Here is an 18,605-nt window from a genome sequence, read left to right as displayed (position 1 = left end):
CAGTGTGTATGCACGTGTGATGGCTGAAACTTAGAACACACCTCCAGTTAGTCTGTCTCCCTCAGGTAAGCCCCCATCTGCTGTATCTTTTTAGCTCCAGTGGAGCCTTGGCCCCACTTAGAAATCACCTGTTCATATTGTATCATAATAAAAGATAACAATAATAAATATTTTTGTACTTTCATAACCTCTGACTCGTTTCAGGAATTATTGCAGGACGCTCCTCCCTTCCCCCCTTTGGTTATTCAATAAACTTTTATGATTTGACTGGAATTCACATTGTCTGCTTGGTGCTTTCGGACCTGTGTCAAACCTTCCTTAGCAATTCTCTTAAAGAAGTCCCTGGGTACTAAGCCCAGGGTGGTGTAGTCAGGCTACTGGGAGTTGCTTATAGCCTCTCTCTCTCTCCCTCCTTACTGCTCTGGTCACACAAGGAATGTTATGCAGATTGGTTATCAAAGGACCCAAATGGTTTAGTATTTGTTGCTTCTGTTTTATATAGTAGAATGTTATGTGCAATACCAAGATATGGTAGAGTATGGTTTGGGTTGTTGAATAAACCAACAGAGTTTATGCCAATTCTTTGTCAGTTTTACTTGTTAAGGACACTAGGAAAGTTTGTCACATGCATAGTTACTGGGTGTAAAAAAATGCACTGAAATTGTGTCTAACAAAGGTAACAAAAGCCTGAGAATGGTTTAAATATATCTCCGATCAGCTTTCTGGCAACCGTGGCACTTTAAACAGAAGTCAAAAACTAGCTTAATCAAAGATGAAGGTAAGTGAAACAAATTAATATAATTCTGAACATCTCAATGCTGCACTTTTTCCCATAAAATTCCATGAAACGGTAGGCTAATGTACATCTTATATGTAATGTAGTATGGCATAGCCATGTACTGTGGATATGAATGTAGGCTATGAATATGATCAATATCCATGTAGGCTATAAATTCAGTCCACTTTCTTGCATTGCTTCTGACCCAACAACTTCTATGCCGTTTAGTCTTTTATTGAATTTGCATTGTATTAGAATATGATAACCTATTCAGCGGTCACAGTAGGTAAATGCCGCCACGTGTGGTCCTTGAATTTGATGAAATTGGTCCTGGAAAGTCCTTGAAAGGTCCTTAAATTTGATGTTCACCAAGGTGTGGGAACCCTGTTGTTTGCACCACGTTGACAACACAATATTAAGTTATTACAAGGAGCCTTCATTGTTAGGATATAGAAACATGTAATGAGTTGCTGCTAGCATGACATTTCTGTTTGCAGTTGGCCATTAAAAGTGTAGTACGAGCATGGTAGCCACCTAGCTATCTGAATGGAATAGGCTATGTTTCAATCGATGGTTAACAAACGCTAGTCAGTCTGTTAACATTCATATTTGCAAGCCTCCAAGTACAGACGTCATCACTTTAAATCCTACCTGTTGCCTTTCACCGTCCACTTATTTAACTGCTGTTGCATCCCTTGACATGCCATCTCCTTTTCCCTCTTTCTTTTTCTATTTTTAGTCGTCAACAGTTTTTTTTTGCTGTATCCATCTTTTTCCATAGACCAGGGCTCTTCAATTGGCCCGCGAGGTCATTTGTACTGGCCCTTTTAAAAAAATGTAATTTCTAGCAAGCGCATGAGCTGTTGTCCACTAGAGGTGGATTTTGTCGTGAGAACGAACGAGACTGAAGAGACATTTATTAACCTGGCATGACACAGAAAATACAAAGACAGCATGCATTTACCATTAGACAGATATGCCAATATTGAAATGCAAAATGGAGTTGTTAATGTAAACCATTAGCCTATCGTTATTTTTTATCGTATGCTCTCCCACTAGTCTCACTAGCCCATTTGTTTTTTTTTTTCATGGAAACGGTTGCTATGCTTTCATGCCTCTCATTGGCTAATTCGATGAGAACGTTTTAGAAACAATACAGACAACAGCATACGATTGGTTTGGCCAGAGAATGTCTAATAAGGGGAGAACTGCCACTCTCGGAAAACTTCCGGTTTCTAAACTGTTCTGAACTGGTTGCAGTTCCTTCTGTGGTTCCACATGAGGGCGCTCGTCCACGAGTGCAGAATGCATGGAGGTCTATGGAGCTGTACCCCTCAAAATCCACTTTTCTCGGGATATAATTTTTTTCCAAGTAATTTGAATATTGTTTTCGAAAGGGGAGGCAAAGAAAATACACTTGGTTGAGTATTATATTTTTTAACGTCACTTAATTGTTCTAAAAAGCCTTTCAAACGTGTCAATGACGTCATTCATTAGCACAATGCTAGCGTGTTATGGGCAACAACGACCCAACCTGTAAGAAATCAAAAGGACATAAGTACTCGTTCATTCAACTTTTGACCTATAACCCATGTTGAAGTTATACAAACTACAATCAAATCTGAGATTTGTCAACGACAATCAGGTGAAAGAGGCAAATTTAGCCGTCTAGCTCCATTGACTCCCATTCATTCTGCACTCATGGCGATCGCCCCCAGTGGAACTCTGGTGGAACTGCAACCAAAATTCGGTACAATGGGACTTAATACGGAGTGGCAAGGCTCTCCGTAGACGGGCTCTGGTTTGGCTCTCGCCTTAGGAAGCTGGGCCCACTTCCCCGAAAGCATCTTAAGCCTAAGAGCGTCGTAAAGTCCCTCTTACGAACGTCTTAAGATTTGCCGACTGTTTCCCGAAACCATCGTAGCTTAAGAGCATCGTGAAAACACTCGTAGATCGATCTACGAGTGCTCCAGAGTACTCGTTACCGGCTAAGAGCGTCTTAACAGTACTTCTCACTGAGGTCACCAACAGGACATACAGAGGAATTGCAACTTAGAATACATAATCCAATTTACGTTCCCATTCTTTATTGTGTTTACCTGTGATGAATCAGATTTTAGCGTGCAAAATAGCCTACATTTAATGGTCATAATAATGTGATGAAAAGCGGACAAAAATGCAATCAAGTTATGAAACAAGACGTTGCCAGAATAGTTTGACATTATCTTTGCTAAGTGAATATTTTATTAGGCCTATGAGGTAAAAAGCAGAGAAAGCAACATGTGGTTTAGTCTGTAGCCTACTGCATCAAAATCTAAGACTACACATTTCCTCTCTTTCTTACTCGACTTCTTTCTTATCTTTAAACGTGTTCTTAAGTGGCACCGCGAAAAATTATTGCATGGTGCAACAATCTAATCTTAAAATAATTACAATTATTTATGTCTCTGTGTGGTATATAACCTACTTGGGATGCTTACATACAGATGTCAAAGTGTTTCTATTTTCGTATTGATCCCAGACGGCACACATAAATCTTACCGATGTCGGGCCGATGAATGCCTTTATAGTCTAGAAGACATCGCATAGGAAGCATTTGCTCATTGGCAAATCATCGAAAACGACAATGAGCCAATGTTTCAATGACTCATCGTTTGCTCATTGGCAAGACATCGCCGGGATGTCGGCAAATAATCGAAAACGACAATGAGCATGTTTCAAGACTCATCAAAGCTATGCCCACCTGGCTTAAACGACCTTTATTTATTTAGGTCGGAACTTGAGATTGCACATTTTACACTAGGCTATAAATTATTAGATCTATAAAGACACAAGAAAGATGCCAGAAATGTTTTCAATTCATTTTATTGAATGTTTAAAAAAAGTCTGAATACTGGAAAAAAATGCTGTTAGAAAATGTTCTGAATTAATTCACTGCAACACTTTCATCTTTAATGTCTACCCTTACCGATTGCTGTTAATACATTTTCATAGATGCAGAGAACCACTACCGAGCTCGGAGAAATAGATTTCAAACCCATTAGCATGACCTCAGCTGATATTTCAATCAAGCAGAGGCGAGCTAATGCCGTTACTTGGCTAGCGCGCTAACGCCGGCCAAAACACGAACTCTGGAAGTGAATAGAGAAAGTTGGGACTGAAACGTAGCCTACATTTGCTTTGGGAACTTCGGCTGATGCATTATATCTGTGCATTTCCTCTGTGCAAAGGCGTTATGATGACACGACCAGCAGGTTAGCTCAGCGAAGACAGTAACGTTAGCCTAGCTCCCACTCCTCTCCATACAAAAACGACAGTCTTTCCTGGGTGAAGTCTCACGGTCAAATAATAACTTGCTATTCTTACACCCAAGCATATTGCTGTCCTTGTACCGGTAATCATGGATGCTGTAGTGTTAACATTTCGGCATAGCCGCTAGCTAGGTTTAACATATTTTCCAGTGTTAGCTCAACTAGCTAACGTGAATTAGTTCACAACGAAGTTGTAATTACCCCAAAACAGCTCTTTATAAAGTAATGTACACCAAGTTATGGCTTAGCCTAGCAGGCAAATATATAAACAGTCATACAATTGACACAATGCCTATTTTCTGACGATTTACACGAGTGAATTTACCATCCTGAAAATCGCTGCTCCAGGAGGCTGATCTGACGTGCCTGGCTGCCTGCTACACACGCAAAAAAAGAACAGATAGAGTGGGATCTGCGTTGGGTAGTAGGAACAATCAAAAGCCAACATACATGGAAGCTGGGGTAAAAAAAACAGATAGCGGGATCTGCTTTGGGTAGTAGGAACGATCAAAAGCCAACATACATGGAAGCTGGGGTAAAAAAAACAGATAGCGGGATCTGCTTTGGGTAGTAGGAACGATCAAAAGCCAACATACATGGAAGCGACTTCAGGCCAATACCCCTGCGACATTATTATGTGGGAGGATTCCATGCTGATCTGAAACCGACATCGGGCAGATGTATGTGTGCTGTCTGGGATGTGAATTAATGTGTAGATCCGAAGTTTAAATGGTAGGCCTATAGCTGTGACGTGCAGTCACCTGACATCACCGTCAAATCAGAGGATATTTCAGAACTATTAACGTGGACAGCTCCCCTTAAGATCATCTTAAGAGCAGTGCACTCGCGTTCACGCTACGAGCATGTTCGGGAAACAGTCGGAAAAACCAAACGAACGATCGTAAGATGAATTGTAGAAAACCCTCTTAAGAGCGTGTCTCCGTCGTTATCGGGGAAGTGGGCCCTGGGCCATAGTAGACATTCTCTGGCCATAGGCATTCACAGCAGCACTAGGTCAGTGTGATTCAGCGACGAACGAAAGAACGAACAAGAACTGGAAAGGCGAACCAGTTCAGGTCGTATATTTTAAAGACCCGTTCAAAGGAACTAGTTCGTTCGCGACCGACCCACCTCTATTGTCCACTCTTGCATCTCTCACTCGCTTTAGTCCTGCAGCCACTGCACCTCAGCCCATTGAACAAGTTAGGCTACATTACAATTCATTACATTTGTACATTTATAAGCTGAACGTAAGTGCCATAGTTTAGTTTCAACCTAAATTGGCACGTTGGAGTTTATCTACTAATATTTAACAGGTTGCACCAGACAAATAGTTTCTGTCAACAATATCGCAAAAAAAAACGGGCACAATTTCTGCAAAACTTGGTGGAAAAATGGAGCAGATCCGACTCGAAGGGAATTTCAAAGTATTTCTATATAGTACCCTGGCTATTGCATTGGCTATTAGCCTACTATATCATTTCTTCACGTCTTACAACATAAACAAATGCAATTATAGACTAGCGAAGTCTGAAATGAGCCTGTCTAAAAGCCTCTTGGAAATCATGTGGCATGTTACATTAAATGCGCACTCAATTGCGATTCGAAGCAAAAAGTATGATAGCCTAACGAAGGTAAATTGCATGTAAATGGCGACGGCAAAACTTTAAAGTGAATCGTAGACTTACTTAATAAAGAAAGTAAAGGAGATGATTTGCACCTCCGTTCACCAAATAAAGGCTGTGGTTGTGTTTCTACAATATGTTGGCACAAAACGTAATTTCTGTCAGAAACCAAGTAGGCTAAACGTTTTCATTGTCGTCGTGAACTATGACGATGCCTATGTTCAGTAGGCTATGTGTTTCATTTATTCAAGCAGTGACATTTGGTTTAATGCATGGGGTAACGTGAGGTGCGTCCGAAAAAAGATGGGCCTGTCCCTCTCAAAACATGTTAAAATAGCGTGATTAGCAACCAGAAAATAAAAAAAAATCCCAGGGGAGACACCCCCGGACCCACGTGTTATTATTATTAGGCTATTATGACTGGCCTGCCCCCACTGCTAAAAAAAATCTAGGGGTCACGGTCATCTCAAAAGTGGTGGGAACGTCAAATGTAACAAGTAGGCCTATTCATGGGTTTCATCAGGTCCCTTTCCACAGGTGTATAAAACCAAGCACCTTGATTATCAATGCAGGCTGCATGGTGCTTTGATACACCTGTGGAAAGGGACCTGATGAAACCCATGAATAAGTCAGAAGAGCTACATATGCGACTGATTACACATTTAATTCACCTGAACAGTGTTTGAATCCTGTTGGTTCTCACTGGAAATCTTGGACCTAGCAGTTACTGTGCAAAGCACAGATTCCATTTGTGTTATCTGTTATCACAGATTCCATTCCATATTAGCCACCATCAACCAGCCAATGATGTTGTTATGCATGTACAAAATACAACATTTGAACACCCATATTGCTGCTGTTGTAATTCATTGTATATACAGCTGTTAATGTGATTACTCATATTTCAAGCCGCATCTCTCCGGCCCCTCAGTTGTGATGCTTTTCATGAACTGGCCCCCATTACAAACTAATTGAATAGCCCTGCCATAGACGGCAACTCACTACTCATAGGCCTATCTGCTCGCCCAGCGCTCACGGCGCCCCCACTCCCTCTTCTATGTCAAAATTCTATGATGGAATCTTATGAGATAGGGCGCCTACTCTAGCCTGTTAGTCCTCTAAAATGTTATAGAACATTGAGAAAAATTTTTTTACCATCGCTTTGGCGCCCCCACGGAGCTGCGCCCCTATGCGTCGCATATAGCGCATACCCACTTTTTGCGCCACTGGCAGAATCAAGTGGCAGACATACAGACCTACATGCACATACAGAGAGTGAGAGAGAGAGAGACCCAAAGTTGCTTAGACTACGAATTTGTCTAATAAGAAGTATGTATGCCTATTCTTTTGGATTATGGTTTGAGAGCAATTAAATGAAAATTCAGATGCATTCCAATTTACATTACTGATGGTGCGTGTTCTCTTAATTGACTTTATTACGATTTAGTTTTCTTTTTTGTGAGCTGATTGTAAAAACCAAGACCTCTGATAAGATATCCCGACATTGTGCACTTGATCGCACCATTCCCTTTCATTTTCATCATTAATTTATTTCATTTCCGGTAGGCAAAAAACGCAAGTTAGCCATATGGGTGCGGTAGTCATATTCTATCTTAGTATCCTAACATAAGGCAATAAGTTATGAAGCAGCACAAACAAACTGTACCTATAGATCTACTCACCACGAAATAGGTTCCTATAGTGAAATATCAAGTTTCCAAGACGTCTACATCCAACAAAGCCTGTCTGTCCGTTACACGTCTCAACAAAGTGTTGATAACTGTAGGGCTACAACCTTTCACTTTCGATTTGAGTTGTCAGTTAGTAGCCTAGTAGGCGTCTGTGGTCAGGATGACAGAAGCACAGATTAGGGGATCCGTCCGTATATAATTCGTTCATTTGAAATTCAATTGAGAATCCAAAATGAAAAAATGAAGAAAGAAAGACTTATTATTTCATTATGTGTTTATTAATGTGATACAGACGTTTTTTTCAGACTTTACTTTACTTAACTTGCAAAAGTCTTTTTTTTCATAGCAAAAGTCAGAACAGTGCCACTGATGGCCATTTTGGTGCCCAAAGCAGAACTGATTTCTGCTTTCAAAGAACCCCCCCCCCCCCCAAATAATTACAAAAATAAATAAAACTATATATCTGGATTTGGTGCGTGGGCCATATTTTACCCACCTCCGGACCGGATAACTCCGCAATCTCCTTCAGTCACGAGCAGACTCCTCAAATCTTTGTTACCTTCTACAGGGCTCTCAAGTGTCATGCATTGATCGTGACAGTCACTCATTTAGGTCTTTTGTCACTCACTCCCGCCACACATTGTATTTCTCACGAAGAAAAAACTATTTATAATATATTTAATATGCCACAGCACCCAAAATGTCTCTGGCCGCGCTGCTCTCACTATGGAACCGGTGTTACATGGCTGTAATGACTACAGAAGGGACCCAGGAGCGAGGAGCAAAGGAGTTTTAATAAGCGACAGTACAAAGGGAAGATCCACAGACGAGTGGATAGCTCTCCCCAGATGTGTGTTCGCAGATTCCCAGACTTGGCCGCTCCGCTTGAACCAGTCATCAATGGCTGGTACATCCGTAGGTGACGTCTCCCACGGGAACAATGGGGGCAGATAACCTAACACACATTGGAAAGGGGTTAGTCGCAGCGAGGTGTGATACAATGAATTTTGCGCATATTCCGCCCAACTAAGAAACCTGCTTCAGTCACTTTGGTTGCGACCACAGTACTGTCAGAGATACCTCCCGATCTCCTGGTTCAGTCTCTCAGTCTGACCATTGCTTTGTGGGTGATAGCCAGACGTAAGACTGATGGACACCTGGAGACGTTCACAAAAGGCTCGCCACACGCGAGAAGTGAATTGAGGCCCTCTGTCCGACACAATGTCCTGGAATTCCATAAAGGCGAAATACATGGTTAAACAGACACTCAGCCATTACGACGGCATTCGGGAGACCAGAGAGGGGAATGAGCCGGCACATCTTTGAGAAACGATCAATCACTACAAGAACAGTATTGAATCCATTAGACAGCGGTAGGTCTGTAATAAAGTCTACACTAATGTGTGACCAAGGGCGATTTGGTATAGGTAAAGGTTCCAACATACCTTGGGGTAACTGGCGAGGTGATTTAGACTGGGCGCACACAGGGCACGACATCACGTAATCCTTCACATCCTCACGTAAGGAAGGCCACCAGTACTTCCGAGAGACCAACTCAATCGTCCGTGATATGCCGGGATGTCCTGACGCAAGAGAGGTGTGTACCCATCGCATCAACTGGGGTCGAGTGATTGCCGGTACATATGACTTCTGGGCTGGGGTGTCGTCTGGGGCCGGTTCCTCTCGTAGCGCGTTGCGGATAGCATCTTCAATTGCCCATCTGACAGGCGCGGCAACGCAGGCAGGCCGCAGATGCGTCGCCTTACCATTCTTTGATCCTGGACGGTACGTCACGACAAAATTAAATCGAGTGAAAAACAAGGCCCATCGCGCTTGTCTGGAGTTCAATCTCCTCGCCTCCCTCAGGTATTCTAGATTGCGGTGATCAGTGAGCACAACGAACGGGTGAGAGGCTCCATCCAGCCAGTGTCGCCATTCTTCGAGTGACAGTTTAATAGCAAGGAGTTCCCTATTCCCTACATCATAATTCTGTTCCGCGGGGGATAATTTGTGGGAGAAATATGCGCAGGGGAATAATTTCGCTGGAGTCACGTGCCTTTGCGATAGGACGGCTCCCACCCCTACTTCAGAGGCGTCTACCTCTACCACAAAGGGACAGGATGGATCTGGCTGTTTGAGGATCGGGGCTGAGCAAAACAGGTCCTTCAGGCGATCAAAGGCCCTCTGTGCGTCAACGTTCCACTTCAAACTCTTCCTTCCCTTCCCCAGCAGAGCAGTCATCGGCGCCGCCCACCCACCACACGTCCCTCTCTGCAGGGATTAAAAATGACCACCGCAGTAGATGCTCCACCCACCACGAAGCCTCTCACGAACCGGCGGTAGAAGTTTGCGAACCCCAAGAACTGTTGCAGTGCCTTGATTGTCCGCGGCTCAGTCCGCCGTTGCACAGCTGCCACCTCCATCGGGTCCCAGCACGTACCCAAGGAATGCGATATCGGTCTTGTGGAATTAAAATTTTTCAGCCTTCGCAAACAGCTGGTGGTCCCGGAGGCGTTGAAGCACCTGGCGGACATGTCTGATATGCGTAAGGATATCAGGTGAGTAAATCATGACGTCATCAATATAAATAACTACGAATTTACCCAACATGTCTCTGAATATCTCATTCATGAACGATTGGAAGACACTGGGAGCGTTCGATAGCCCATATGGCATAAATATTCGTAGTGACCCCGATTGTTAATGAATGCCGTCTTCCATTCATCCCCGGGTCTGATCCTAATCAAATTATATGCACTACGGAGGTCCAATTTCAAGAAAATCTTCGCCGTGCGCAGCTGTTCCAGGGCAGTGGGGATCAAAGGCAGCGGATAGCGGAATTTGACCGTAATAGAGTTAAGGGACCGATAATCAATACAGGGCCTTAGACCGCCGCCTTTCTTCTCCACAAAAAAAAAAACAGAAGCTGCATGGGAGGTGGACGGTCTAATGAACCCCTGACTCATAGCTTCGTCGATGTACACTTCCATAGCTTCTGTTTCTGGGATTGTTAACGTGTATACTCGACTTCGGGGCAATGGGGCGCCCAGCAATAACTCAATGGGACAATCCCATTTACGGTGCGGGAGCAATTTGGTGGCTTTAATCTTAGAAAATACATCCGCAAAATCCTGGTATACAGAAGGCACGTTCTCAGAATTAAGAGTGGCTGGACTTTCGATTGACGTTGAACGGCAGGGGAGTGATAGACAAGCTGTAAAGCACTCAGTGCCCCAGGATATGATTTCGCCAGACCTCCAGGAAATTACAGGGTTATGTTGCTGAAGCCAGGGATGGCCTAACACTAATCGATCATTGGGGGAATTGGTGATTAATAATTGTGTCTGCTCTGTGTGGATGGCCCCAACCATGAGCTGTAATGGAATAGTTTGGTGTGTGATCTGCCCTGTTCCCATAGGCTGGCCGTCAAGTGCGTGAATTGTGAGTGGCGGTTCTATGCATTGGATGGGGATTCCCAGTTTCATCACTAACGTTGTGTCGATGAAGTTTCCAGCAGCACCGGAGTCGATTAATGCTGGAAGAGATTGAGAGATCGATGTGACAATAATCTTAGCTGGAAGAGTGAGTTGTCTCTGAGAAACATTGTGAAGGAATTTTGCGCTCACCTCCGTTGCAGCTGCAGCATCACCATCTCGATCAGGTGGACGGACTGGGCAGTGGAGACGCATGTGACCTGAGGCGCCACAGTAGAGGCACAGCCGGAGTTGGAATCGTCGCTGGCGTTCCTCTCGAGTCAGCGGTGCGCGCCCAAGTTGCATCGGCTCAGGGTCGGTGGTCGATTCGGGAGGGCGTACGTGGCCGGTCATCGAAATGGGCCTGGTCGTTGAAGAGGTCACGGTTCTGGATGTGCGGCGCTCCCGCAGCAGATTGTCAATCGACACGGACATACGGATATATGAATCCAGGTTTCTGTTATTACCCCTGCAGGCCAATTCCGTCTGAAGTTCCGGACTCAGGCCCCGGCGATATAGCGTCAACAAGGCGGCGTCATTCCATCCGCTGCGATATAGCGTCAACAAGGCGGCGTCATTCCATCCGAGTGCGGAACTGGAGCGCGTAGTCCGCTGCTGTGCGCCGACCCTGACTCAGCTCACACAGGAGGCTGCGGATGTCATGGCCAGCAGCTGGATGATCGAACACCTCTCGGAAGCGTGAATGGAAGTCTTGCTTCCTAAAGGCACTGTCTGTATAAATAGTCTTGTAAATAAACTACCAGTGCTTTTTCAAAGTTCTTAATGTCTCGTTTTAAATGTCAGGGCCCTTGGAAGTCTATAGTGTGGAGCTACTTTGAGCCTCATAAATGGTGTATAACAGTGATTTATTTGCATGGCTAGGCCAATGCCCGAGGCACCCCCCTTGAAAACCTGTTGGTAGCATCGGCTAACTAGCGCCAGAGGCAGTCCATGGCAATGTGCCGGGAGCCTTGTGTGTATCTGTGTGGCGTTATGGAAACAGTTCAGTAAATATGCCAGCCGGCTAAAAACATGGCCTTGTCCGTGTTCATTTATAAGGCAAAATACTACAGCAGGGAGTTGCAGGTACCCCACCCACCACACGTCCCTCTCTGCAGGGATTAAAAATGACCACCGCAGTAGATGCTCCACCCACCACTACTGCTGATAAATGTTCTGTCCCATCAGAGGACATGACAGGGGGATGGAGACGCTACGACTTACACTACGCTGTTCCACACACAGACACACACACACACACACACACACACACACACACACGCACACGCACACACGCACACAATAAAAAGAGCCTAAAAGGCACACAGAAACAGACGCCTCAGTCACCAGTGCTGAAACTCTGCTGAGATATGAGGAGAGAAGTGCATTTGAGGCCTGTTACAGCTGTAATGTCATGAACAAACATATTATTATTTATAAGACTTCTCTTGTGATGAGCTTGCTCTCCTGCATTCCATTGCACATTTAATTACTTTGGACAATCCCTTGTTTAACCGCCTGGACTAGTTCAGTCGCTTGCTGCCTGAACAACAAAATACTTTTTTACCTCTGCATCAATTTCAGCATGACTCAATTCTGCTATTAAAATATACTTTTTACAATGTATTGACAGAAACGTTGTCAATGGCAGTGTCTTAGGCCCATGAAGGTATTTGTGTGCCTTACTGTATATGTTAAACCAGGTAATGTGATCACTTTCGCATTTCTGTTCTACATACAAAAATCTGACTCACCACATATTAGTACAAAAGACAAACACATCATAGAAGCATATTTATTACTCCTATTTATTGTGTGCTAGTACTAATACTATTTATTACTATTTATTGTCTGCTAGTACTACTATACTATTTGCACAATATGTCCTGCTATTGCCATTTGCACACTGCCTACTGTTAACCTTGCTATTGGAGATTCTAGTCCACTCTCTTCAGTCTTTATTTCTCTGGCCCATGTTCAGACTAGTATTTTCAGTTGTGTGTTTTGGAACCGCCTGAGTTAAACAGCAGAGGAGGAGACCTGTGTACATTAATCCTAAAGATAATGAGTCTGCTTAAAGTAGTGATGGGAGGCATGCTCATAAACTGTAGGTACATCAGCCCATTTTACGGATAATAATATTACATTGAAGTGAAACTTTTCCACATTAAGTAGAGTCAGATTTATTAAGTTTTAACAGGGGTTCTAAAATCAATTGTAGTATTTACAATAGTGCACGGAGAGCTTCACAATTTCCTTCCAGTTCACTTATTGGTTCTAAAAAGTAGGTTAACACTTAACCGCCTGGACTAGTTCAGTCACTTTCTGCTCTGAACATGTCAACATGTCTTTAACTCTACCTCTATATCTATTTACCAGTAAGTATAAATCAATTCTGCTTTTAAAATCTATGAAATACTTTTAATAATGTATTAACAGAAAACCGTGTCAGTGGTGCCTATTAATCATACCCGGTATGTATGCGACTTAAATGGTAAAATAAGTCTAATAACTACATACATCATTACATACTAGTACAAAAGCCAGTAACACTTTACAATATATATACTTTATAATATATATATAGAGAGAGAGACTCGTTAAAAAGTGATCATGAAAACTGATTGGTTACTGGACAGGTAAAAAATTAAATTGTATCTTTTGCCCCCTTGCTGTGTGTCATCAGTGTTGATTCCCTCCAAATTGAAGAACAGCAACTATCAGTCAACAGTTCTACCATACCGTGTGTGATTACCATTAAAATGAGTAAATGAAACTTCAAACAAATGAGTTTATTTCAAACATTTTCTAAAAAGCCTAAATGCAATGATGCACTGGCGTCCTCTGCTTGCCAGCCGTCTCCGGTACCATCTGAAATGGCTAGCGGTCAGGCTGAGGCAGAGTCCTCCACTCCACCAGTAGTAGCCCTTAGCAGCAATGGAACAATCAGTGCTAACTGTCCAGGCCCCTCGTGGAAGCCGGCTGAGACAGAGGCATCCTCTCAATCCAATCCCACGTTATCCCCTTTTCCCTACTCCATGTCAATGATAAATGCTAGCTGTTGTTCATCCTTACAGTAACTTTCCAGACAGATGAACTATGACTGAATCGGACTCCATCAAACTCCATGTCTTGCAAACCTGATGTAAACCACACAGAGGGTGGATAGCTCCTTCAACACTGATTTTTGGTAAACAGAGAAAGTGGCCGAACAATTTTTCAAATTCGAATTATCCATCAATGAGTCTAATACAGTCTGTTTAAGGATAGCCTGGTTTGTGTTGCATGCATACTGTTCTCGTCCAGTGAGTTAATTCTCAGGACTAAGCCATACTGAGCAATGCCAAAAAATAGTTGTGAAACACATAGCCACACAAGCACACCAGGCTGCCCAGTTGCGGGCTTCAGAATTTGTCCAAATATGCACAGGTAAAAAGCCTTCCATTTGCGCTATATTGGATCACTCCCACCAAGAGACAACAGAACGCAACGGGCATGGTATAACAGCAATCATCGACCTGATCAATACGTGTGGTCATCAAAATGTAGCTCTTACAGGTCATACAGACGAGCAAAGCAATGTCCAGGCTGTTTTACAGTACTGTGCAAAGGGGGATGCCACCCTAAAGCAATACTTAGAGCTTGCACTTGCCAACGCAACTTATTGTGGCCACCAAACAAACAGAACAAAATAATTGAATTGTGTGGAAAACAGATTCAAAATGCAATTCTTCAGAAATGTCAGTCTGTCAACTGGTTTTCTGTCATAGTAGATGAAACAGCTGATATCAGCAATTCTGAGCAAGTGTCATTATCAGTGTGTTACGTGCATTCTGACGCAGGCAACTATTCAGTGAGAGAGGACTTCTTGTGCTTCATCTCCACTGCTGAGACAACAGGTGAGGCATCAACTAAGATTGTGCTTGACCAATTAAACAAATTCAAATTAGACCCAATGAACATGGTAGGACAGGGCGATGACGGCGCAGGCCATGTCAGTGGCAAGGTGCGCGGGGTGCAAGCCCACATCAGACATCTCTATCCTGCTGCTACCTATACTGTATGTGCATTGCCCAAATCATGCACTGAACCTGGCCATAGTGCATTTCACATGAACTCCATTGATTAGAAATTCACTGAACATCATCCAATACATTGTGTTTCATATCTGCTTCCCTCAAAATGGCTACAGATATTCTTATGTGACCAAAGCAACCAACATTTACAAAAATTCTCTGAGTCTTGCTGGTTCCAACACAATGCATGCATTGCCACTGTGATTAAAAATTATCAGCGAATATTCGTGACAATGCCGAGGCTACAGACAGAGGGGTTATTGTAAAGCCAAACAAGTCATAGGATAAAAGCTGATGTTGACACCCTCCATGCACACACACACACATGTGCACACACACACACACACACGCCTGCACACACACACACAAACAAACACACATGTGCGCGCACACACACACACACACACACATGGCCTTACCAAACATGGGTACTACTGCATGCATGGGTCCAACATGGGCTACCCAAATGAATATATACTGTACAGTATAGGCTGGAAATGGGCTTTCTGAACATGGGACTGTGTGGATCCCAACTGGGTCACATTCTCAGAAGAAAATACAAATTGTATCTTACAATGATCTATAGCCTATGACATGTTATGCCTGCACTGAAGTAAAGTAAAGTTGATCGATCTTTATTGTCTCCGTCAAGCACAAAATGTCTTGGGCCTACGAGAGTATAGGCTTCTCACATGCAACATGTCACAACCTGGCTATTACGAAACACAATATGAATACATAAATTATTGCACTGTTGCCCTACTTAGGTTATCGCACTGCCATATACTGGAATATTATCCAATGCCCCTCCCCCCACACTCTCATCTCTTATTGTTGAGTATAGTTTGATAGATAGCGGTACTAATGAGAATTCATATCAGCTTATTGTTGAGTAGTTTTATAGATAGCGATAGGGTACTAATGAGAATTCATATCAGCTTATTGTTGAGTAGTTTGATAAATAGCGATAGGGTACTAATGAGAATTTATATCTGTTTAGCTTATTGTTGAGTAGTTTGATAGATAGCGATAGGGTACTAATGATAATTGTTATTTATTTATATCTGTTCAGCTTGCATGTTGGTAGCCAATACCTTCTGCCTGAAGGCAACAGTTCAGGGCAAAAACATTGTTGTGTGGCAATAAAATATTAGCTCATCTTATGCCATTCTGCTCTGTTTTTCAACCGCTGAAATGCCAATATGACTCTGAAACAAAAACAGCTCTTAATTTCAAGAGAAATATAATGAGCGTTGAATAAATCTTATCTAGTAAAGGACATTTTTACTTTTTTGCTTGCTTTCTGGAATCCATTTCCTTGAAGCTCGGCTCTCCCTGTGGAGGACTGGCTGGACTTGTTTCAGTCACAGGAGTGTGAAACAAAATCACCACACCTATTCTTACTGATCTTGTCATGGATGTTTTCTCTCTCTCTCACTCTCTCTAACTCTCTCATTTGTAATTCAGGGCGATATAAATGAAAATAACACTGGTATCAGAATATCTCACTTTTCTTCTCAGTTTTCCCTCTTCATGTCTATGGGGAATGTATTTGATGGCTACAGTATGTTTGAAACAGAGCTCAATATCTCATCTTATTCTCATTTTAGGTTCAAGTCCTGGAAGTAAATTTCTAATTTTAAGTTTGAGGTCTTTTGGGGTTTTATGGGGTGAATCGTGACCATACAACACTTCATTTTGAGCAAAAAAGTGACAGAAAAAAGAAACAAGGCAAAGACTGTGCATATTTCAATTTCTGAGCGAAATAAGAGCTCATCTCAAATGGCATATTTTTCAAGGTCTTCCAACTTAACGATAGTTAAATGCGCATCCTCTTCCTCTTGAATTTATAACAAGATGACTAACCTACTGTTTGCATTGAGCAAACGCAACTTTCAAGGTGAGAAAAACATTGTTAATTGGATGGCCACGCATTGCTCCTCACCTCCTTGGTCACCATCTTGTTCGAACAAATGTGTATACTATTGCCTTTATATAGGGCCACAAATAGGACTCCATACAAACATTACAAACAAATGTTACATACAGACACCTCCAAACCTCAAGAGAAATGTAATGAACATTGCATACAACTCACTTAGTAAACAAAGAAACTTACAGTTTGGAGTTTTATTCACTTGTAATGTCCTTGAGTCTCAGACGCTCCCTGTAGAGAACTGGCCAGAACCGGACTTGTTTTGTTTTAGGAGGTTAAGGTCTGCTGATCAACCACAGAACCAATAAGTCATCTGTAGAGAACTGGCTGGACTTGTTCTACCTCAGGAGGTTAAGGTCTGCTGATCAACCACAGAACCAAAAAGTCATCTTGTCATGAATGTTTAACCTGATTTGAGCGTGTTTAATAAAATGATTTTATCTATTATGATTACCGCAAGCGTGAGTTGTTTTTTTTGTCAACTTGCTGAATTTTTGGTCAACGATTCCCCGGGACACACATGAGCCGCTCCCTGTAGAGAACAGGAGGATGAGGCGTGGTCCAAATATCAAGAGCAAAACATTTTGTCATAAATGTTTAACTCCTTCCTCACACAGATGACTGACAAATCTCATCACACACACCATGGACATACAGTATGCTGCTCTTATCTCCACCCTCCCCATCATGATCCTTTTAATCCTCTCTCTAACACCCCACTTTTTATACCACACAGTTTGATCGATCAAATAACAGTGAGTTTGATTAAAGAACTAAACAAAAATCAAACTAGAATGTCTAGTCTAGTCCTGTTGATGCAATCAGCAGTGAAATGCCTACAATTATTGATCCAGTCATGAATCTTTTACTAGAGTGTCCAGGAAGAGAAGCGTCATACCTTTATACATTAAGGAACTAAATAGGTTGCATCTTCCAGGCATATAATTCAAAACAATAGGTGGTAAAGTTGACCTCAGGCTTCTTTCTGTGACGTTCTAATAGATCTGACCACCGTGACCATGTTGCTTTACTGTATACTCTAACAGGAACAATAGTTGGAAATCTATGGGCACTTTTATCACCATTCTGCTCTTTAACCTTTTACTGCCAGGGCCACAAATTGGATTCCATATGAACATTACATACAAATGCTACATACAGACACCTCCAGACATCAAGAGAAATGTAATGAACATTGCATACAACTCATATTTAGTAAACAAAGGAACTTACAGTTTTGAGATTTATTCTCTTGTAATGTCCTTGAGTCTCAGACGCTCCCTGTAGAGAACTGGCTGGACTTGTTCTGTCTCAGGAGGTTAAATTGTGTTCATTCCATCACCAGCAAAGCAACTCATCTTGTCATGAATGTTTAACTCTTTCCTCCTCATTCATGTATGTCTCTTCTAGTTATAGTCATATAGCATGTACTGCATGAATAAAAATAACACCGATGTCAGAATCCAGGTCTCACTCTTCCTCTCTCTTGGTCATCCCTCTAACTTCATGTCCATAAAGTATGTGTACGGCTTGTACCACATATATCTTATGTTTCTGTGTATACAGTATGCATGAACATGTGTTTGTTAGAGTATTTTGAGGAGATGTTTGTCACTGACTTCTTTTCAAAGAAAGGTGAGCACAAACGAGCACAAAATCCATGGTGCTAAACTGCTTATAAATATCTCCACAACCGTTAGTGCTAAAATCAAACA

The 18,605-nt window shown here is 42.5% G+C and overlaps 1 protein-coding gene across 1 annotated transcript in view; it reads right to left on the bottom strand.

The window, feature by feature from the left end:
• LOC143122392 (NACHT, LRR and PYD domains-containing protein 12-like) overlaps positions 1-18,193 on the bottom strand; it is a 76,644-nt gene extending 58,451 nt beyond the window's left edge. Inside the window, exon 1 of the mRNA XM_076283202.1 lies at positions 18,124-18,193. The gene's annotated coding sequence lies outside the window, so the exon portion shown is untranslated. The remainder of the gene's footprint in view (positions 1-18,123) is intronic.
• Between the last annotated feature and the right edge of the window lie 412 nt (positions 18,194-18,605).

This window comes from Alosa pseudoharengus, unplaced genomic scaffold (assembly GCF_046254945.1).
Source record: "Alosa pseudoharengus isolate Yale_2024_CS ecotype anadromous, Long Island Sound unplaced genomic scaffold, YU_APseudo_1.1 YU_APseudo_1.1_scf_1, whole genome shotgun sequence".
Lineage (NCBI taxonomy): Eukaryota > Metazoa > Chordata > Actinopteri > Clupeiformes > Clupeidae > Alosa > Alosa pseudoharengus.
Note: the sequence above shows the minus strand (reverse complement) of the source record. Positions and strands in the feature narration are given on the sequence as shown.